The sequence below is a fragment of the Sitophilus oryzae genome, unplaced genomic scaffold, assembly GCF_002938485.1.
Source record: "Sitophilus oryzae breed Bouriz unplaced genomic scaffold, Soryzae_2.0 scaffold_556_pilon_pilon, whole genome shotgun sequence".
In the NCBI taxonomy this organism is placed as follows: domain Eukaryota; kingdom Metazoa; phylum Arthropoda; class Insecta; order Coleoptera; family Curculionidae; genus Sitophilus; species Sitophilus oryzae.
This window is the reverse complement of record NW_022147147.1, coordinates 641365-666030: the sequence shown is the minus strand read 5'-3', so window position 1 is coordinate 666030 and position 24666 is coordinate 641365. Positions and strand designations below refer to the sequence as shown.

The window sequence follows — 24666 nt, the reverse complement described above, 5'->3', positions numbered from 1 at the left end:
GGATAGATATGATTGAGGTTATTAAACATAAAACCCCATTCTATCTTTAACATTAATTTTCAAAGACAAAATTGATTTTATTGTTACCTCTGCTATTTGCATGACCGAAAACTATAGAAAAGCGTATTATTTTCATTTTTCCCTCTTAATAAAACACGCGGCCATGAAAAATTCATCTGGAAAACTTCGTTGTTCTATTGGAATCTTTTATTCATGGAATCGGATAATGATTCCAATAAAGCGCGGTAAAGCCCCGTCTGAGCTGTATGTTTTCTTCGAGGGATTTAAAGTTAGTCAAATAACTCATAATGGAGTAGAAAGTTTTTATGACAAACGATATGGACTGTAAGGGAATATAAAAATAGTATGGAAAATACGTTATGTTTCTAAATTATTCACGAAGAATTTATGATAATTGTTTTTTAATAATAATAATAACACTTTATTGTACAAAAAGCCAAAAGCTCCATCGACAAAGCATTTAAAATATTAAATACCTACTAGACTGACTTTTAACAAGTGTGTGAGATGATCAAAATTTTAAAATTCAAAATTGTTTATGATTAAACATCAACCAAAAGTTGTTTACCGCATATAGGGCTCTCTCAAGTAAGTATGATTTCAGAGCTTTGCGAAATGCGGGAAACAATGAAAGCGACTTGATGTTCAAAGGCAGATGATTTTTTTGGCATTGTACAGCATTGAGCCTTTAACTAGTTCTGAGCTCGGGGTTGGCAGATAAAGATCGTGCTCACATTCCTAAGTGGATGGTTGTGAGATGGCCTTTTGGGAAAAGCAGATATGTGCTTGCGGATTAAGCAAACGGATTCAATAATGAATAAAGAAGGAAGAGTCAGTATTTTGAAATTTTTAAAGAAATTCTGGTAGTGAGTTCTACTATTCAGTCCCAATAAATATCGAACTGCTCTCTTTTGAAGTTTGAAAATACGATCAAATTTTCTCGCACAGCAAGTACCCCAGAATGGAAGGGCATAACGAAGATGCGACTCAAAAAGGGTATAATAGACTATTCTAGAGGTTGATAAGTTAAGTTCCTTAGAAACTGATCTTAGCGCAACACAGGCAGTGCATACTTTCTTTGATAAAGCTTCGATGTGCAAGTCCAATTTTAACAAGTCGTCTACAAGTCCTAAGAATTTCACAGAGTCTACGACGTCAATAGTGGTGTTATTAAGTATAAAAGGTTTTATAGTACTTTTATATGACAAAACTTCAGTTTTTGATAGGTTGAGGCATAGGAGATTAGAATCGCACCAAGATTTTATGTGCGTAAGTCACTAGATATAGAATTATATAGTGCCGTAACATCTGGGCCGCTCCAAGTGAAACTAATATCGTCGCCATTATCGTAGCATATTACCCACTGGGAATTAAGAGACCTAGAAAAAGACCAATCCTAAGATGGGAATGTGATATTAGAAAATTAGCAGGGACAACTAGGACCCTAGGACTAAGCATAGCCAAGAATACACACCAATCGGCCCAATTGCAAATAGATTGTCTAAATATGCAAGAGAGGCTAGATAATAATTGAAAATGGTTGAATAGGCTAGAGAAATGACGATGATGATACAAATATTAACAAAAATAATCTTAACTTGTTCAACGCATTAGATAGGTATTTTACGTTAACACGGCAGTATACAGGGTGTTTCAAAAATATGTGCCATCTCTCGTGGGGAGATTCTTCATGTAAAAAGATAAGATGATTATTTTTCATATCATATGTACGATTTCGCTGTACCTAAAATAAACACCCTATATATTTTAGAGCCGTATCAAAGTAAGTGAAAATAATATTCAAATATCTTTACATAGAGTGTTATGTACAGCTGGTTCCAAAAAAAAATGAATACGACTCTCTACACATTTTTTTCGAATATTTGGGCAGTGTATATTTATGTGTCAAGTATTTTGACATGTTAAGGTTATTATGACATTGTATAAAACAACTTTGCTTTCGACAAAGTGCCAAATAAATTTTTCAGAACGTCAGCATGACATGAGTAGAGAAATGGGGGACTGGTATCATAGAATATACTGCCCGAAATAATAAAAATATGTTTTAAATCGTATTCAATTTTATTGGAACCAGCTGTACCTAAGTAGAGGTAGAAGGCCGATTCTGCATCAGTGGAGCAGTGGAGCAGAGCGCACGGCGCATGCGCGAGGAGTGGGGGTACAGCGCAGGCGCGAGGAGGAGGAACACGGCGCAGGCGCGAGGAGGAGGGGAGCTGTCAAACGTCAAACGTCATATGTCAAACGTCAAACGTCAAACTTGTCATCTGTCAAACGTCAAACGTCATATGTCAAACGTCAAACTTGTCTTACGTCATCTGTCAAACGTCAAACGTCATATGTCAAACGTCAAACTTGTCTTACGTCATCTGTCAAACCTGTCAAACGTCATATGTCAAACCTGTCTTACGTCATCTGTCAAACCTGTCTTACGTCATATGTCAAACGTCAAACGTCAAATGTCATATGTCAAACCTGTTTTACGTCATCTATTAAACGTCAAACGTTAATCTGTCTTACGTCATACCTATTATATACAGGGTGTTAATGAAAAACAAAATACAAATTTTTAATATTTATTTAAAGTATGCAATACATTTACTTTTTGATATTTTGGCGCAGGTACTAAATACTATTATAGCAGATGATATAAACGTCATAATTATATACAAAAATAGAACTATATATGAAATCACTGTAGGTTCTTCCTTATCCTTTTTACACGTCTGATTTTTCATAGTTGAACTATCGTTAAAATTGATGGGTAACATCTGCCAATCAGATTGATCTCCAACACTTCTATTTGAAAAGATTACCCTTATTTTATATTTTATGTTCGTCTTATTCCTAGTCTCTTCTTCCGATAATGGACGTTTGAAAACTTCCACCGATCCGTTATTGCTATATTCCAATCTCTGCCAAGCTTCTGGCCATTTACACTTCGTTGTAGAATCATTATTTTTTAAACATACGAAAGCTTCAATAACATCTTTCGGTTTATTTATATAGAATGTATTTTGCACTATAACGGCAAATATAATAAAAGCTGAACTTAACGCCGCCATGTCTGGATACTGAATGACTGTTTAGCTATGTTGACGGAGAGAATATAAACAATCTCGGCATCTTGCTTGAGAAGGGGGAGGACCGTCAATATGAGTCACTTGATCAGGTCTGTTGTAGTGAATAAAACATGGCAATTGCGTTTGCAAATAGAAATTATTTTTGTATTCGATAGGAAGTCGAGACCATATATTTAAAAGCGTATAGGGGCTAATATGCTCTGCTAGAAATTCTACAGACAGTGCTTTTAACTCCTCTGTAGTATATTTTGCCAAATCCAAATACATGTTTACTTTTCAAGTGGTTAAATAATACTAAAGAATAAAACGTTAAATTATTATTTTTATACATTTATTCACAACAGTTACAAGGTGTTATTTTTACAAGTAACTCTAACCTATAATTAGCAATAAACTTTTGATTTAAAAAATTATGCGTATATCGTAGGGCGAGTCATCCAAACAAATCATTTAGTATGTTTATGGGAGATCTTCAATTCTAGAAGTTTCGAAAACATATACTGTTTCTCTTCGTAAAATTTTATAAGTTCTTTTAATTGTTGTAAATTAGCCAAATGTTTCTCTAGTAAAAAATTTATATCTTCGGTAGACATCTTTCTCCTTTTACACATATTTACTCTTCAAGTGTTTAAATAATACTAAAGAATAAAGCGTTAAATTATTATTTCTATACATTTATTCACAAGCGGTAAATACACATATGAGTTGAAAATCATTTTTGAGTTTATTTGGATTAATTTCTAGAAATTCCAACATATAATATGATAATTCACAAACATTTAAATAACAATATTTTTTAATTTCTTCCAAACAATTTTCTTCAGAGACATTACAAGCTCTAATATAATGTAAAAGATTATCGTAAAAAGGTCTTAAGTCTAATTTTACAAGTAACTCTAACCTATAATTAACAATACACTTTTGATTTAAAATTAATCGAATGTCTTCCATAGTGAAACAAAACGGCACATCCAAGCACATCACTGTAATTATCCACTCTTCTAAGAATTTGCTTGCTTTAACGGTGAAATTTTCAGATAGGGCTTGAACAGTTTTCTCCATTTTCTCATTGTCAGGTACCAAAATAAATGATGATGCAATGTTCAAAAACTCGAACCAATCCGTATCGTCAAATGATATTATTATTAGTTCATTGGGTAGGTTGAATAATTTGTTCACAATTTTAACTGATGGTACCAATCCTTTCGCGATACTTATTCCAGCAACAATATCAAAGTTCTTCGTGGGATAACACGTTTCAGCCAATAATCTGCGTTCTTTCTTGATTTCCGTATTACTTCGTAAAACCATACTGTTTAGATACTCGAAATAATCTGGTGAGGAACATGATGAATTTGAGGTTATGTCTAGCGCTCTCATATCGACATACGCACAAACAGATGTCTTGACGATTATTAATTGATCGTATATGTTTTATTTCCTTCCCCTACCACCACCAAACTAATTTATTTGTTTAAACTTGTTTATATTCAATTCTAAAAATAGAATCTTACGTAACGACCAACCGCTATCTCTTTCCTGGAAAGCACCAGATTTCGTCACTAAGACTTGTTTAAACTCGTTGAATACTTCATCCAGATTTGTATTTTCGTAAACAACATCATATCGGGAATTAAACGATTTAATATCTTCTTTCGTTTCAGATCCTAATATGTATGAACAAAATAATTCCATATTGAATTTGATGGCGGTATGAATCGATATATATTCCTGAAGTAAACGTACAATAGTATCTTAAGAGCATCTAAATATAGGATAATATTATTCGGATGTGATTCAGAGGTTATCCTATAAGATTTAATTCGATTTTTAAAAGCACACCTAACAAGCTGAATTCCAGGTTCTAATTCTACACAACACTGATTTTTATGTTGATGACTTAAACAGTGGAAATTACACTCCTTACACAATGAATGCATTTTGAATACTGAAGAGGTTTAGACAATGTCTTTACTTTTATCAATCCAACTATTATGTGATTTGTCGAATCCTAACCACTTGACTAGAATTTTATTTCCTTTCTTTTTCAACACTTGCTCTACAAGATAGATTTCAGGTTGTTTAGTTTTCTGTAATTCTTCTTCGTAAAATCCACCGCTGATGGGATTACCTTGATAACCTTCTAAGAGGTACGTTACAGGGTTTGTGATTTTTACTTTAGATACTTTGAAAAGCTCAGTGGTCCAATTTGGCGTATATCCTTTTTCAAAAAGATGTTTCTGTTTTGAGATTCTAACGGTATCGCCAACTTTAAATTTTGATTTTCCCGCTACCTTAATATGACTATAAACGCCATCTAGTAGTTTCTTCTCACTATTACTATCCACATTCTTCGGTTTCATTCCAATGGTTCTGTGTTTCGTATCGTTATAGTCTTCTGTAACTTTATTTAGTAATTCCAGCCATCTATGGTTCCCATTCAACGTAAACGATCTAAACAATTTTTCCTTAATAGTGCGAATTACACGTTCAGCTATAGAGGCTTTCAAAGGACTAAAAGTACTGTAGTGTTGGATCTTGTATTTTTTCATCAAATTTTGAACTGACTGTTGTAATACTCTTTGCCATTATCCGACACCAACTTTTTAGGAATTCTGTTTGAAGATTTCAATATGATTTCCATGGCCTTAGTAATGTCTGGTGCAGATTTTGATTTTACAGGTTTTGTCCATAGATATTTGGAAAAACAATCAATCACAACCAAGATATATTTATAGCCCTTATTCTCTCGAGAATATTGATCTAATTGAGCAAGATCGGTGGCAAAAGTATCGTCTAAACCATACTGAATAAATCTTCGTCTTTTGAATTTAATACGAGCGGGTTTATGAAGTTCCCTAACGACTTGTTCTCTAGAACCCATCGCTTTGTCTAACGAAATAGTGCTGGTATATGTGTATTTATATTTTATTTTGGGTTAGAATTTTTTTTACTTAATAATAAATCTTCAAGGACACCTTTTACATCACCCAAATCGTTTGATAAATCGTCTATTTTCTGGTTTGTTATTGTCTTAAACGAATCAAGCACTCTCTGATATTGTGCTGCTATATCCGTATCAATGTTCTGTATATCATGCTCAATGTTTGATAGTTTAGAATTGATACTATCCAGTTCTAGACGTTTAACCTTATTGGATTTTTCAATCACCGTATCTGTATAATTCTTTATCGCACTTTCCAGCATATCAAGATCTATATGCAGTTTCTTGACTATCTCATCCTCTAAAGTTCCAAATTTCTTATCCATATCCGTTAGACGTGTTGAAATTTTTGAAAACGTCTCCTGTAAGTCTATCTCTAACGCTTCTAATCTTTCGGCAAGAACACTGTTAAATGCGTTTATTGTTTCCATAGAACGAGCTTGAAATTTTATCTCTTCGCGGACTTTCCCTGCTAGCTCATCAGTATATCGTTTAGTCGATACATCGCTCTCTTCTGTAGGGTCTTCAACATTAGTTATTTTTCGATTTTCAAAATCATAATCTCCTTCAGGTGTGTGGGAAAATTCAGGTTGAGGGTGTACTAACCTTCGCTTGGAAGATAAAGACCATCCGAACTTGTTCATGGTTGAAATAATAATGCTCAAATATCTAGTATAACACTTTATTTATAGGTTCAACTACACCTAGTTCTAACAATTCTTCAAGAATACTCATTATTTCATTCGTATGGTTTCCGTTTCCTGCTGTTTGAGAGGCATCCAGTTTACTTAATCTATCCACCAACTCGTTGACGTCATCATAATAAATATATTCTTTAGGTTTTTCTTATACTCAAGTAGTGCGGATCCAGATTTAGTTTGCGATCTGGTTTTAGGGATTTTCTGTGCTATATTGCTGGCTGATGAATGCCTAAGTCTTGAACCTTCAAGCGAAGCCGAAGATGCAGCTGTAATCAATGGTTTAACGAAATCCCTATATTTCACAGATTTACTACCTCTCAATTGTCCCAATGGACTAAAATCTCTTTTGTGAACGTTGGTTTGCTTCAATATTTTCTGAAATTGAACTCTATCGTTTTCAGTAAAGTGCATAGGTTTCTTTAGAAATAACAATTCATATAAACCACGATTTCCTTTGTAAATAGAATCGCCTACTCGTATATCACCATTTTGAAGAAAATCCACTTTTTCCGTCCCCATTTTCCAAGTTTCAGTTGGTGCATTATGTTGTAAACCATACGTATGATCTATTTCATCGGAATCTATAAAGTACTTATCGATAAATTCATGTGCTATTTTTGGATACTGATCCAAGTAGCTCTTGTACACTTCAGTTTGTTCTAGAATTGATTTTTGAAGATCTTCGTTAGCATCTTTAAATGCTTGTAGTGATTGTACTTCCATAAAAACATTATCATCATCATCATTATCACTGTTTCCAGACTTCTCCGCAATCATTTCAGTCGGCTGGAATTCAACATACTTTTGAGAACTGCGTTCAGGTTTCGGCTGTTTCTTTATCGATGATGGTGGTGTTATCTTTTCCATCTTTACAATTTCCTCTTCCTTGTTCTTTATTGTTCTGTCTGCGAGTTTATTTAAGGGTATAGTTATAGGTCCCAATATTCTATTTAGAGTTTCATCTCCCTCATCACGTTCTAATTTCAAGGCTAGATGTTTTTTTCGTATATGTCTAGCAGCATTTATAATCTTTCTCTGAACTTCTCGCTCATCTTTTGTTAATATTTTAGGCATTTCGAACTCGATCTGTTTCAATCAGGGCCGTTCCAATCAGGTCCGTTCAATCAGGTCCGTTCAATCAGGTCTGTTACAATCGGGCCTGTTTCAATCAGGTCTGTTTCAATCAGGTCTGTTCCAATCGGGTCTGTTTCAATCAGGTCTGTTTCAATCAGGTCTGTTGCAATCGGATCGTCTGATACTAGGTGTATCCTCGATCAAGGACTCTTACATACTAACCATTAAACTATGTTTATGGTATTATATAGGTATTAAATCTGCTTCGGTAACGACCTTTGTGAATATCACAGTCTTTAACAATAACAAGAAATCCATATTTGTCTTTCCAACATTCAGAACATATATCCTTAAACATGTTTATCGACATGTCTGTATTTACGTGATCATCATACACATGCCTAAGATTAGTATCATCTTGCTTGAAAAGTATCAACATATTAGCATTATCTCGAACCAATTGTTTTAGGGATCTTTGAATAGGTCTGACAGAGGTAAAACGAGTCGATTGCATTGTGACGACCCATGCAAAAATAATTTCTAATTTTATCTTGTTTCTCACAAGCTACATCATCGAATATGAAGACAGAGTCGGGTTTGGCGTTTACGGGATCCAATACACTATCGTTATCGCTGTATCCGTAGTTGTTATTAGGCCTGTAGGTATTTATAAACAAGATTACATAATGGAATTGTATAAGCGTTACGGTGATGTTGAAGACATGCCTCCAGCACCAGATCTTCCCAATTGGTGTTCAGAAAGTGATGATACAAATAGTACTGATCATTCTAATGGAAATTATGAACCGCTTGCTTCAACATCTTCTCATAGGTAATAATAATACTACCGAGTTTGGGGCGAAATTGATAACCGGGGGCGAAATTGATAATTACATGGTTTAGTCACATTTTTAAATTTACCTCCAAATTTATGCAACTAGAAGCAGTGGTGTGCATCAGTCTTGTTTAGTAAAGCTTTGATGACAAGACGTATGCAGTCAGGTGTGCCATTTTTTATCTATTTTTTGCAAAAAACGCGGTTAAAATTAATTAACTAAAATTAAAATTTTAACCCCGTTTTTTGTCATCAAAGCTTTACTAAACAAGACTAATGCACACCACTGCTTCTAGTTGCATAAATTTGGAGGTAAATTTAAAAATGTGACTAAACCATGTAATTATCAATTTCGCCCCCGGTTATCAATTTCGCCCCAAACTCGGTAGTATTATTATTACCTATGAGAAGATGTTGAAGCAAGCGGTTCATAATTTCCATTAGAATGATCAGTACTATTTGTATCATCACTTTCTGAACACCAATTGGGAAGATCTGGTGCTGGAGGCATGTCTTCAACATCACCGTAACGCTTATACAATTCCATTATGTAATCTTGTTTATAAATACCTACAGGCCTAATAACAACTACGGATACAGCGATAACGATAGTGTATTGGATCCCGTAAACGCCAAACCCGACTCTGTCTTCATATTCGATGATGTAGCTTGTGAGAAACAAGATAAAATTAGAAATTATTTTTGCATGGGTCGTCACAATGCAATCGACTCGTTTTACCTCTGTCAGACCTATTCAAAGATCCCTAAACAATTGGTTCGAGATAATGCTAATATGTTGATACTTTTCAAGCAAGATGATACTAATCTTAGGCATGTGTATGATGATCACGTAAATACAGACATGTCGATAAACATGTTTAAGGATATATGTTCTGAATGTTGGAAAGACAAATATGGATTTCTTGTTATTGTTAAAGACTGTGATATTCACAAAGGTCGTTACCGAAGCAGATTTAATACCTATATAATACCATAAACATAGTTTAATGGTTAGTATGTAAGAGTCCTTGATCGAGGATACACCTAGTATCAAACGATCCGATTGTAACAGACCTGATTGAAACAGACCTGATTGAAACAGACCCGATTGGAACAGACCTGATTGAAACAGACCTGATTGAAACAGACCCGATTGTAACAGACCTGATTGAAACAGACCCGATTGTAACAGACCTGATTGAACGGACCTGATTGAACGGACCTGATTGGAACGGCCCTGATTGAAACAGATCGGGTTCGAAATGCCTAAAATATTAACAAAAGATGAGCGAGAAGTTCAGAGAAAGATTATAAATGCTGCTAGACATATACGAAAAAAACATCTAGCCTTGAAATTAGAACGTGATGAGGGAGATGAAACTCTAAATAGAATATTGGGACCTATAACTATACCCTTAAATAAACTCGCAGACAGAACAATAAAGACAAGGAAGAGGAAATTGTAAAGATGGAAAAGATAACACCACCATCATCGATAAAGAAACAGCCGAAACCTGAACGCAGTTCTCAAAAGTATGTTGAATTCCAGCCGACTGAAATGATTGCGGAGAAGTCTGGAAACAGTGATAATGATGATGATGATAATGTTTTTATGGAAGTACAATCACTACAAGCATTTAAAGATGCTAACGAAGATCTTCAAAAATCAATTCTAGAACAAACTGAAGTGTACAAGAGCTACTTGGATCAGTATCCAAAAATAGCACATGAATTTATCGATAAGTACTTTATAGATTCCGATGAAATAGATCATACGTATGGTTTACAACATAATGCACCAACTGAAACTTGGAAAATGGGGACGGAAAAAGTGGATTTTCTTCAAAATGGTGATATACGAGTAGGCGATTCTATTTACAAAGGAAATCGTGGTTTATATGAATTGTTATTTCTAAAGAAACCTATGCACTTTACTGAAAACGATAGAGTTCAATTTCAGAAAATATTGAAGCAAACCAACGTTCACAAAAGAGATTTTAGTCCATTGGGACAATTGAGAGGTAGTAAATCTGTGAAATATAGGGATTTCGTTAAACCATTGATTACAGCTGCATCTTCGGCTTCGCTTGAAGGTTCAAGACTTAGGCATTCATCAGCCAGCAATATAGCACAGAAAATCCCTAAAACCAGATCGCAAACTAAATCTGGATCCGCACTACTTGAGTATAATGAAAAACCTAAAGAATATATTTATTATGATGACGTCAACGAGTTGGTGGATAGATTAAGTAAACTGGATGCCTCTCAAACAGCAGGAAACGGAAACCATACGAATGAAATAATGAGTATTCTTGAAGAATTGTTAGAACTAGGTGTAGTTGAACCTATAAATAAAGTGTTATACTAGATATTTGAGCATTATTATTTCAACCATGAACAAGTTCGGATGGTCTTTATCTTCCAAGCGAAGGTTAGTACACCCTCAACCTGAATTTTCCCACACACCTGAAGGAGATTATGATTTTGAAAATCGAAAAATAACTAATGTTGAAGACCCTACAGAAGAGAGCGATGTATCGACTAAACGATATACTGATGAGCTAGCAGGGAAAGTCCGCGAAGAGATAAAATTTCAAGCTCGTTCTATGGAAACAATAAACGCATTTAACAGTGTTCTTGCCGAAAGATTAGAAGCGTTAGAGATAGACTTACAGGAGACGTTTTCAAAAATTTCAACACGTCTAACGGATATGGATAAGAAATTTGGAACTTTAGAGGATGAGATAGTCAAGAAACTGCATATAGATCTGATATGCTGGAAAGTGCGATAAAGAATTATACAGATACGGTGATTGAAAATCCAATAAGGTTAAACGTCTAGAACTGGATAGTATCAATTCTAAACTATCAAACATTGAGCATGATATACAGAACATTGATACGGATATAGCAGCACAATATCAGAGAGTGCTTGATTCGTTTAAGACAATAACAAACCAGAAAATAGACGATTTATCAAACGATTTGGGTGATGTAAAAGGTGTCCTTGAAGATTTATTATTAAGTAAAAAAAATTCTAACCCAAAATAAAATATAAATACACATATACCAGCACTATTTCGTTAGACAAAGCGATGGGTTCTAGAGAACAAGTCGTTAGGGAACTTCATAAACCCGCTCGTATTAAATTCAAAAGACGAAGATTTATTCAGTATGGTTTAGACGATACTTTTGCCACCGATCTTGCTCAATTAGATCAATATTCTCGAGAGAATAAGGGCTATAAATATATCTTGGTTGTGATTGATTGTTTTTCCAAATATCTATGGACAAAACCTGTAAAATCAAAATCTGCACCAGACATTACTAAGGCCATGGAAATCATATTGAAATCTTCAAACAGAATTCCTAAAAAGTTGGTGTCGGATAATGGCAAAGAGTATTACAACAGTCAGTTTCAAAATTTGATGAAAAAATACAAGATCCAACACTACAGTACTTTTAGTCCTTTGAAAGCCTCTATAGCTGAACGTGTAATTCGCACTATTAAGGAAAAATTGTTTAGATCGTTTACGTTGAATGGGAACCATAGATGGCTGGAATTACTAAATAAAGTTACAGAAGACTATAACGATACGAAACACAGAACCATTGGAATGAAACCGAAGAATGTGGATAGTAATAGTGAAGAGAAACTACTAGGTGGCGTTTATAGTCATATTAAGGTAGCGGGAAAATCAAAATTTAAAGTTGGCGATACCGTTAGAATCTCAAAACAGAAACATCTTTTTGAAAAAGGATATACGCCAAATTGGACCACTGAGCTTTTCAAAGTATCTAAAGTAAAAATCACAAACCCTGTAACGTACCTCTTAGAAGGTTATCAAGGTAATCCCATCAGCGGTGGATTTTACGAAGAAGAATTACAGAAAACTAAACAACCTGAAATCTATCTTGTAGAGCAAGTGTTGAAAAAGAAAGGAAATAAAATTCTAGTCAAGTGTTAGGATTCGACAAATCACATAATAGTTGGATTGATAAAAGTAAAGACATTGTCTAAACCTCTTCAGTATTCAAAATGCATTCATTGTGTAAGGAGTGTAATTTCCACTGTTTAAGTCATCAACATAAAAATCAGTGTTGTGTAGAATTAGAACCTGGAATTCAGCTTGTTAGGTGTGCTTTTAAAAATCGAATTAAATCTTATAGGATAACCTCTGAATCACATCCGAATAATATTATCCTATATTTAGATGCTCTTAAAGATACTATTGTACGTTTACTTCAGGAACATATATCGATTCATACCTCCATCAAATTCAATATGGAATTATTTTGTTCATACATATTAGGATCTGAAACGAAAGAAGATATTAAATCGTTTAATTCCCGATATGATGTTGTTTACGAAAATACAAATCTGGAGGAAGTATTCAACGAGTTTAAACAAGTCTTAGTGACGAAATCTGGTGCTTTCCAAGAAAGAGATAGCGGTTGGTCGTTACGTAAGATTCTATTTTTAGAATTGAATATAAACAAGTTTAAACAAATAAATTAGTTTGGTGGTGGTAGGGGAAGGAAATAAACGTATACGATCAATTAGTAATCGTCAAGACATCTGTTTGTGCGTATGTCGATATGAGAGCGCTAGACATAACCTCAAATTCATCATGTTCCTCACCAGATTATTTCGAGTATCTAAACAGTATGGTTTTACGAAGTAATATGGAAATCAAGAAAGAACGTAGATTGTTGGCTGAAACGTGTTATCCCACGAAGAACTTTGATATTGTTGCTGGAATAAGTATCGCGAGAGGATTGGTACCATCAGTTAAAATTGTGAGCAAATTATTCAACCTACCCAATGAACTAATAATAATATCTTTTGACGATACGGATTGGTTCGAGTTTTTGAACATTGCATCATCATTTATTTTGGTACCTGACAATGAGAAAATGGAGAAAACTGTTCAAGCCCTATCTGAAAATTTCACCGTTAAAGCAAGCAAATTCTTAGAAGAGTGGATAATTACAGTGATGTGCTTGGATGTGCCGTTTTGTTTCACTATGGAAGACATTCGATTAATTTTAAATCAAAAGTGTATTGTTAATTATAGGTTAGAGTTACTGTAAAATTAGACTTAAGACCTTTTTACGATAATCTTTTACATTATATTAGAGCTTGTAATGTCTCTGAAGAAAATTGTTTGGAAGAAATTAAAAAATATTGTTATTTAAATGTTTGTGAATTATCATATTATATGTTGGAATTTCTAGAAATTAATCCAAATAAACTCAAAAATGATTTTCAACTCATATGTGTATTTACCGCTTGTGAATAAATGTATAGAAATAATAATTTAACGCTTTATTCTTTAGTATTATTTAAACACTTGAAGAGTAAATATGTGTAAAAGGAGAAAGATGTCTACCGAAGATATAAATTTTTTACTAGAGAAACATTTGGCTAATTTACAACAATTAAAAGAACTTATAAAATTTTACGAAGAGAAACAGTATATGTTTTCGAAACTTCTAGAATTGAAGATCTCCCATAAACATACTAAATGATTTGTTTGGATGACTCGCCCTACGATATACGCATAATTTTTTAAATCAAAAGTTTATTGCTAATTATAGGTTAGAGTTACTTGTAAAAATAACACCTTGTAACTGTTGTGAATAAATGTATAAAAATAATAATTTAACGTTTTATTCTTTAGTATTATTTAACCACTTGAAAAGTAAACATGTATTTGGATTTGGCAAAATATACTACAGAGGAGTTAAAAGCACTGTCTGTAGAATTTCTAGCAGAGCATATTAGCCCCTATACGCTTTTAAATATATGGTCTCGACTTCCTATCGAATACAAAAATAATTTCTATTTGCAAACGCAATTGCCATGTTTTATTCACTACAACAGACCTGATCAAGTGACTCATATTGACGGTCCTCCCCCTTCTCAAGCAAGATGCCGAGATTGTTTATATTCTCTCCGTCAACATAGCTAAACAGTCATTCAGTATCCAGACATGGCGGCGTTAAGTTCAGCTTTTATTATATTTGCCGTTATAGTGCAAAATACATTCTATATAAATAAACCGAAAGATGTTATTGAAGCTTTCGTATGTTTAAAAAATAATGATTCTACAACGAAGTGTAAATGGCCAGAAGCTTGGCAGAGATTGGAATATAGCAATAACGGATCGGTGGAAGTTTTCAAACGTCCATTATCGGAAGAAGAGACTAGGAATAAGACGAACATAAAATATAAAATAAGGGTAATCTTTTCAAATAGAAGTGTTGGAGATCAATCTGATTGGCAGATGTTACCCATCAATTTTAACGATAGTTCAACTATGAAAAATCAGACGTGTAAAAAGGATAAGGAAGAACCTACAGTGATTTCATATATAGTTCTATTTTTGTATATAATTATGACGTTTATATCATCTGCTATAATAGTATTTAGTACCTGCGCCAAAATATCAAAAAGTAAATGTATTGCATACTTTAAATAAATATTAAAAATTTGTATTTTGTTTTTCATTAACACCCTGTATATAATAGGTATGACGTAAGACAGATTAACGTTTGACGTTTAATAGATGACGTAAAACAGGTTTGACATATGACATTTGACGTTTGACGTTTGACAGATGACAAGTTTGACGTTTGACGTTTGACATATGACGTAAGACAGGTTTGACAGATGACGTAAGACAGGTTTGACATATGACGTAAGACAGGTTTGACAGATGACGTAAGACAAGTTTGACGTTTGACATATGACGTTTGACGTTTGACAGATGACGTAAGACAAGTTTGACGTTTGACATATGACGTTTGACAGATGACAAGTTTGACGTTTGACGTTTGACATTTGACGTTTGACAGCTCCCCTCCTCCTCGCGCCTGCGCCGTGTTCCTCCTCCTCGCGCCTGCGCTGTACCCCCACTCCTCGCGCATGCGCCGTGCGCTCTGCTCCACTGCTCCACTGATGCAGAATCGGCCTTCTACCTCTACTTACCTACAGATGAAACATTTTTTACAAGACACACTGAAAAAAACAATTGATAAGTAATTTTACAAAAAAAAAAATATTGGTACATTAGAGTATTTTTAATAAGAAACTTATAAAAATAAGATATTTTTGCATAATTTCACAAAAAATGTAATTTTGCAAAACAGTTTATTAATATTAAATGATTATTACTAAACGATATTATTTTCACAATCAGTTTTTTGCAACAGGTGGGAGTCTCAGTGCGTGGGTGATTAGTGTTTTTATAATTTAAGGGTAGGTATATCATATTATCTATGTTTATATGTAGTTTCTGTAAATATAAAGCCAGCTCTCTTAGAAAAGACAATCTTCAATCTAATGGCAATTTTGTTCCTAATTTGGTTAGGCGCAGAATTCCAGAAAGGTTCTTCTAGACAAGAAGAGATGACAATAAGTATCTTACATACATAATTTCTGTTTTGTGAATTTTTATTAACCTTTATAATAAATATAATTATAAACACGTGTTTTATGAAATTTATTAATATTTACTAACGCTTTGTTAATTTACAAAAGTAATTGTAAATACACTATAATAAAATGTTTTAATTTGTTGTTGCTCCCAAAGTAATATTACAAGAAGTTGGCGATTTTAAAAGATAAATTTACAATTAATAAGTAAATTTACTATGAGATACACATTTTTTAAATAAATTCACAAAGAATATTGGTGAATATAAAGATGTATTATAACATATTTACATACATGCCACAAATTAGCCATACGACATACAGCGATTTTTCAAATTGTTGATAACTAATAAACACGAGTTGTAAAACTAATAAACGGTTGGTAAATTTGCTACAACAATCTGTGGCAAGAAATAACCACCAATACTGTTATTAAATTCACAAATTATTTTTTTAGTGCAGGCGAAAAAAGTAAAGAAACCTATTTAATTTTCTCGAACAAGGACGCCATCTTCTTAATGTTCATTTTCCGTACTAACAGGCTAATCCCTCACGGTATCAGGCGAATACGGAAGAAAATCGATAAAACTTTTAAAGAAAAGCTTGTGCAAGTTCGCAAACTTTTTGTTCCCTTTTGAACTACAAACATATGAGGTTCTTGGAAGTCGGACAACGAAATTATGTTGATAAGACTTTACTTTGTTTCCAGCTTTCTAGCAAGATGTAGCGGATAATAAATCATCAAAATTGGTATATAATATTATGTCTGATATATTTTTTGGCTATAAGATAAATAACTACATAGTTTGAAAAAAAAACGGAAAGTAATATTGTTAATCTGTACTCGGTTAAAATATACATTTACATAGTGCTACAAATTCCAGGTACAAGCATTGGTATCTCGGAAACCGTAATAGATAGTTGACGTCATTTGTAAAAGCGAAATCAATGTTTTTCAACTTTTACAGTAAATAGTACAAAATGCATTCGGAAGTATAAGAAAAATATAAATATATTCAAAGAGCTATCTACAAAATTTAACCAATAATAAACTCCCTTTCAAACATCTAGAGCATTAGAAACTAGTTTGTAGAAGTTGATTTATTTATAATAACTATGATTAATATTATGCATATTATTAGATCGTTCACTGAGATTTCAAATTCACAATAAAAAAAGTTAAAAATAATATTTTTAATTTGCTGACCTGGATATTATTTATTTGAATCTTTCAATTGGCTCGATTTTCCTTATTCAATGTTAATTAGCGCTGATCAATATTGTTACGATGAATATAATCAGATTAAATAATTTAAAAAAAAAACAGAGTCGGGCTTGAAATTATTTTAAATAATAATTAAATAGTTTAATTGTTTAAACAAAAACAAAAAAAGTATAAAGTGTGGCATATAAATTGTACTCAGGAGACCAAGTTCTTTCGAAGCCTGAAATAAAAAAATGCAGGTCCGTATTTAAAAAAATTATGTTGGCCTCTGCATCTCACAAATTATCAGCTAATTTGAAAATCTAAAAATAATATCAGATAGTCCTAATAAAGTGGCTAGAATGTGCAATTAGTTTTTTGATTTTCTAAAAAGTAACGACAGGAAAAAATAAAATTGATTTTCAAAAAAATCCGTTTTTTCCAAAAAACTCAGCAATCCTTGAAATTTTTAAAACTTTTTTGATAGCATCTTGGTGAACATCCCAAGGCACAACTTTGCTCCAATTTAGCTATGTTCGTATCTATTACGGTTTCCGAGACACCAATGCTCGTATACCTCGAATTTGTAGCACCCTGTATTTCATATTAATAATGATTGATGTTCTACTATACACAGGGTTATAAAATAATTTATTTTGTTTAGCTAAAATTAGTTATTCAAAAAAAATTCTAATTTTGGATGACAAAAAATATCTTGAATTTTATTTAATGACTATTAATGTTTTGGTAAAAAATTATTGGCCAAAAGTGGTTTCGTTATTAAAGTATTTATTAATTAAAAAATCAATATAAAAATTATTACCTATAAAAATTTAACTTTAAAAATATTTAAATACCTTGTATAATTACCGTAATATTTATTATATTCGAATTTAAAAAAAATGTTATTATTATACAGTGTGTCCCCGGATTGTCTTTACAAGAGGAAACACTTTTATATTATTGACATTTTGGGAAATTTTTGCTTGTTCTTAAATGGTTAATCCAAATGGAAATTTGGGAAAGTATAAACGGGAATGCATTTTTTTCAATATGTCAACAATAAAAAAAATCCTCTTGTAAAGACAATCCGGGGACATAACTGTATAACCGGGGGTCATTTGATCAAACATAAATCAAAATTATGTGTAAATCTCAAGAGAACGAAAGAAATATTTGATGGATGGAGAAGGAACATCTCCCGAGATTTATATCGCTACAAAAACAGAAAAGGGTAAAAAATGGACGTTTTATGTTGTTGTGTATCAGCGTTTTTTATTGCGAAATACAAATTTTTAGGGTCCGGACTATAAGAATAAGGGATAATTTATAAGGTTATCTCTGTTATTGTACACGTGTTTCCAAAATATTATATAAAAAGATGTACCTATCGTATTAGTACGAAAAAATATTCTACAAGTATACATTATATTTATACACGTTTTAAGTAAGATTAGAATGGCGCTGATAAACCGGAATTTAAGTCAGCCATATTAAGTCCCCATCGCGCTCAACCTGTTTTTTTTGGTATGTTCTTTCCTTAATCTTTTATTCAAAGTGTAAAACCAATAGTTATAACCTGAAATGCATATTTAGATATTAACCTGCTTTTTTAGATGAAGTTCTGCTTTTAGCTTGTCAAGTAATGATGCGTAGTATGTTCCTGTGATGGTTTTTCGTTTTTGACGATTATACAACTCTATGTGTATTTTTCCTATATAGAAGGATGTGATTAATAAGTGATAATCATTTAAGTGATTCTCATTAAAAAACCGAAGGAACCATAGACTTAAAATAAAATATAGACTGAGCATCTCATTCATAAATAGCTGGAACATGCGGTCAGACACTGTCTTGTTATTGTTATGTTATTGTTTTAGGTTATAACGAGTGCGACACGAGCGATAGATAGGTTGTCTCTGTCGTAACGGTCGTTCCCTGACGACTCTGCCGAGAAACACAACACTGTCTTTCGTTTCTCAAGTACACCTGAACTCTCCGTATCATAGCCGGGTAATTTTTTTATTTTAATGAAGCTAAAATATATCGTATTTAAACTTTTTTATATTTTATTAAGATTTAGGATAGGTTTTTTAAATAAAAGTTTAGAAAAAAACGTCTTAGAGTCCAAAAGGATAAAAATAATAAAATACACGTTATAGAAGAAATTTTATAATCGAAATTACGTAATTTTTGAAATTAATAATAAAATATTAATTTTAGTCAAACATTTACAACCCCTAATATTAATCAAAACAGGATCTATTCCACAGATATAATAGAATCGGCGACAGGGAGAGAAAAAAAAATATTATTGTTGTAATTTTTTTTCTGGTTAAGTGATGTCTTATGTAAATTAGAGAAAACATAAATCTGTTCCATTAAAGCAAGGAAGGTGATAGGAAGTGGATAAAATGAAAACTACATTTATTTAACTCGGTACTGTCTTTATTATACCGGGTGCGTCCCAAAAGTGGCTCATCCCCCATAATTTTTTTATATTTTCAAATAAAAAAAACAAGATTTAGTATGTTAGTACATGACATAAATTAGGATTGGTTGACGCATTCAATTGTTTTTGGTCACTTCCTGTTTCACCGGAAATGACTATAACTTTTAATTTTTAAACGGCACCCTTGGTGTATTTCTACTTTATTCGATAGAAAATGACACTCTGAATAGAATGACACATCATATGTCAACTTTTGACATTCTCGCATATGGTTTAATTGTAATTGTAACACGCGGTTCATAACGACAATTTGACTCGAAATACCAAGTGTGTGGTATCAATATATTCATAAAAAAATGCTTTTTCCAAATATGCTACATATGTATGATTAAAAATACGATTTGTACATCTTTTAACCGGCCTAGACAAGACACGAAACCCATTAGACGATCAAAACTATTTTTCCAAGGCTCCTTGATTAAAACTTAGTGTTTTTAACAACACCATGGCACCCTGGATTGAAATTTAAAATAGGATTTGTTTTTAAGCGACAATGTCAAAAGTTGACATATGATATGTCATTCTATTCAGAGTATCATTTTTTATCGAATAAAGTAACAATATACCGAGGGTGCCTTTAAAAATCAAAAGATGTAATCATTTCGGTGAAACAGGAAGAGACCAAAAACAATTGAATACGTCAATAAATCCTAATTTATGTCATATACCTACAAAAAGTTATAGGGGTGAGCCACTTTTGAGACGACCCGGTATATTAAAAAATATTGTTTCATAATGTAATATCATTTTAAAATTCTTGTATGTTATTTTAGATTCTGAAGATAATTTTAGAATAAACCAGAATATATTTTTAATAAAAACATTATTAATTATTAACAGGGTTATAATTATGATTTTGTTACAATGTAAGTAAGTAAATAATGTAATGTAAGAGAAAAAATTCAGATTTTACATTTTACTAAAATATTATCTAAATAAGCGCCTTTCTACAACAACGCCACTGACTCCCAATGGGTAAATTGAGAGTTGCCTACCAGTCAAAAAGTCGTTTCAAGACTTAAATGGATTATTTAAGTCAAATTTCTTGCAAATTTGGCACTGGCGAACCATATTTTATAGTTCTTGAACAGAAAAAGTCAATAAAATAAACACTTAAGCAGTACAAGCTAAGAAAATGCGTTAATACAGCCGGGGAGATAGCGGCAACAAAGCTTTACCGCACACGTGCGACACGTACTACAAGGTAATAAATGAATGAATAGGCTCCCTCGCCTCTAATCGGTGTTGTCATATTGTAAAGAACTTATCCTTTTTAAACAGTATCCGACATATAATTTAGTAGTATAAGGACTATTTAATACGTCTCTGGAATATTAAAACCTACTTTATTAAACTGTAGTATTAATATCTCAATATATGTGTATAACAAGAAAAAAAATATTGATAATATTAAAGACGTGACAACATAGGCTGGATGAGGAAGGCTCGGTCGACTGTACCCAGAAGTAAACACGTGTACAAAAAATATTGTCTGTCCGCGTTGAGATGTAAATAGTGTAGTCTATATTTTATTTTAAGTCTATGGAAGGAACAGAATTAAATTATTCTGGGTGCCGGGCCACCACGGCATCCAAGGCAACGAAAAAGCCGATGAGCTAGCTAGGCAAGGATCATCGACGTCCTTTCCTGGTCCAGAGCCAGTACTGGAAATATTGAAATGTATGGTTCGTAGTGCACTAAAACTCTGGATCAGGGAAAATCAGAATGTTCACCGGAGAAACAGACAGGGGCACAGGCACAGCAAAGCCTTTAACCAAGAACCTTACAACAGGCCTCTTGACAAATGGCTGTCCAGTGTTCTATCCATGGCTTCCATCCTATCAAGGACCTGCATAAGTTAGTGCAGGACACAGGGATAGGAGAATGGGTGCAGATATAGAAAGGGGACAAATACAATAGGCCTCACAGGTCACAGTGTTTCCGACAGAGGACGGCCCCTTGTTATTGGATAAAAATCCCAGTCGCCCTCACTTTCCCACCCGCGCCGCATAGGATATCACCTATATTTCCTACCGTTATATTTTTTTGTAAGTATGTAATAAAATTTCAACTTTTTTTGTTAGAAATAAACGTTCATATTTAAGCTTCTACTTTTCTGACAATTCTCTCCTTCCTGGCAGGAAGTGCGTCCATAAATTTTAAATTTTTGTTTGCGTTAGCCAGCCTGTTTGTTTTGTGTAATGTTTTCGCTCTAAAACAAGTAATTTCTGCAAAGTTTCAAGACTGTACTAAATTAAAATTTAATATTGATGACTACTACATAAAAGTGCTCGCGGGCTATTTTTGGGATCTCATTTTAATTTTAAATGGAGTTTTTCAGGGAAAAGTCTAATCGAAAAAAGAAGTTCAAAAGACATTTTATGAGGGCAAGTAGTAACTGGGTCAATAGTACGCATTCCGCGTTGACTTTTGGGATTTTTTGTTAGAACTGGGGGCGAATGAATTATGTAATACTACTGAGGTGCTTAAGTAACCAAAGAAAAATAAGTTTTTGTTCTTTTTAAAAGCTTTTATTTGACTTGTCGTGCATTTTTTTAAATGACATACAGTGTGGCAGATAAAGTCGGCATCATAGGGAATCATTTTTAGTGTTCCGTACCCAAAGGGTAAAAACAGGAACCCTATTACTAAGACTTTGCTATCCGTCCGTCGTCCGTCCATCCGTCCGTCCGTCCATCCGTCCGTCCATTCGTCCGTCTGTCACAAAGGTCTATCTTATGAACCGTTATAGCTAAACAGTTGAAATTTTTACAGATAATGTATTTATGTTGCCGCTATAAAAAACAAAATACTAAAAACAGAATTAAATAAATGTTTATAAATAAAAAAGTACTTTCACTAAACATTATCTTTTAAGTAAGAATTTTACACAGAATCTTTCAAGTCCTCGGTGGCCGCGTGGTTAAAGCGTTAGGACTTTGCGTTGGAGCCGTTGCTATGACGTTGGAGCCGTAGTAAGGCAGGTTCAAATCCTAGCCAAGGCGACTTTTTTTTAATCGTTTTTTTTTTAATTTTTACAAATTTTTACATATTTATTTTTACTTTTTACATATTTATTATTGATTAATACAATTTTTAGTAATGTGTTTCTTCATTTTTTTTAAATTACTTATACGCGCATTTAAAATTTCAGCTAAATCGGAAAAAAAGTTTATAATAATATAATGTATAATGTTGTATAGATAATGAATGGTACGGAAACCTCCGTGCGCGAGTTCGACTCGCACTTGACCAATTTTTTATTTATTGAGTTAGGTGAAATTTGACTTCAGCGATAGTTTCTGCTTTGATTTAGATTAAAAAGGACTTTTTGCCTGAAATTTGCCTCTTCCCATCAGGTATCTGTCAAATTTGACATTTAAAGTAACAAATTTCAAAAAATTTTATTTTAAAAAGTTGTTTATATTTTAATTTTATATAAATGTACTAATTTTCAGTCATCTACGGTATGTCCCCGGATTGTCTTTACACGAGGAAGAACTTTTTTATTATTGATATTTTGAGGAAAATGTATTCTTAATAAAACTTTTTGCTTGTTCTAAAATGGTTAAAAATTTCCATTTCGTTTTAGAGAAAATTAGAAAAAAACGAAAATATAGTTAAATTTTTTCGCGTCCTAAAAAGTAAATCCTAAAAATCAAAACACGTTTCTATAGTAATATAATTTAGTTTTTATTCTTTGTTAAGACAAAAGAACAAAAAGATTCTAAATCAATACATAAATGAGTACTTAGCTTTTGCTCTGAAGCTGTAGTCAATCAGTGTTGATTTCGTATATCGTACTTGTGTCCATATCCATTGCGTAACTGCTTCAAACCATCAGAAAACTTATACTAATAATATAAATGGCAACTCTGCGCCACCACATCGAACGGCATTCACGGTACTACCAAAATTGCAGCGGTACAAACTAGGGACGGGCATTATTTTACTTAAATTCTGCTAGAGATGATGTAGCGCAAAAATAAGAAATTATTTTAGGCTGCTACAAAGTGTAATTGAAACCACTAATTTATTCCACTAATTGCGAGGTTCTGAATGAAGCTTTGGGTAGAATATCTCGTATTTACGAGAGGTTTCGGGTTTAAATTCTAATCACTAACTACTTTGTGGTATGCCAACATATTATCAAACTATGGTGAAAATTAAAGCACACAACACCATAGATGTTGCATTTTCAATGTCACTTTCATTTTAAAATATGTGTTAACATTATGAAACAAAATTTAACCATACAGAAGTAATAGAGTTACATTTTACGACTAGCATTATTCCTCTTTAATTATCTTAATTCTTTTTCCTTTCCCCAGTGTATCTCCAAACGACACGCTCGGCTAACAGTAGCATTATCGTATCTTATTATAGTCTCTGGCACATTTTCAAGCATGGATTCCGTTTATTTGGCCATTATATCCACGCCGTTTTCTTCTCCATTATACGTAGTACGCCAGACGTACATGTTGGGAGCTTCGAGCGCAAATTGAAATTTCAAACAAAATGAGATATCGTGTTACTGTTATAACGTTACCTGCGACGCGTATTTTAAGTTGACATTTTTTATGTCTTTATATATATGGTGCGTTTTTTAAGAGTAATGAAAGTTTCTTTTGAAAATAAAAATTTATTGTTTGTTTATTTTATTAATAATTAAATTTTCTGCTCTAGATACTCTATACTTACGTGGACTAGTAAATAACTTGAGAAATTGTCGCAAACGTACCAACGGCGTGCGGTGCTAACTACTCTCTATCTATCTTGGTCAGGAACTATCGTCCACGAGTGAAATTTGAATATGAATTTATAAAACTGACA

At 32.9% G+C, this 24666-nt stretch overlaps 1 protein-coding gene across 1 annotated transcript in view; it reads left to right on the top strand.

Moving 5' to 3' along the window:
• Positions 1–24666, top strand: part of LOC115887220 (G protein-coupled receptor kinase 1) — a 351626-nt gene that overhangs the window by 241050 nt on the left and 85910 nt on the right. The window lies entirely within an intron of this gene.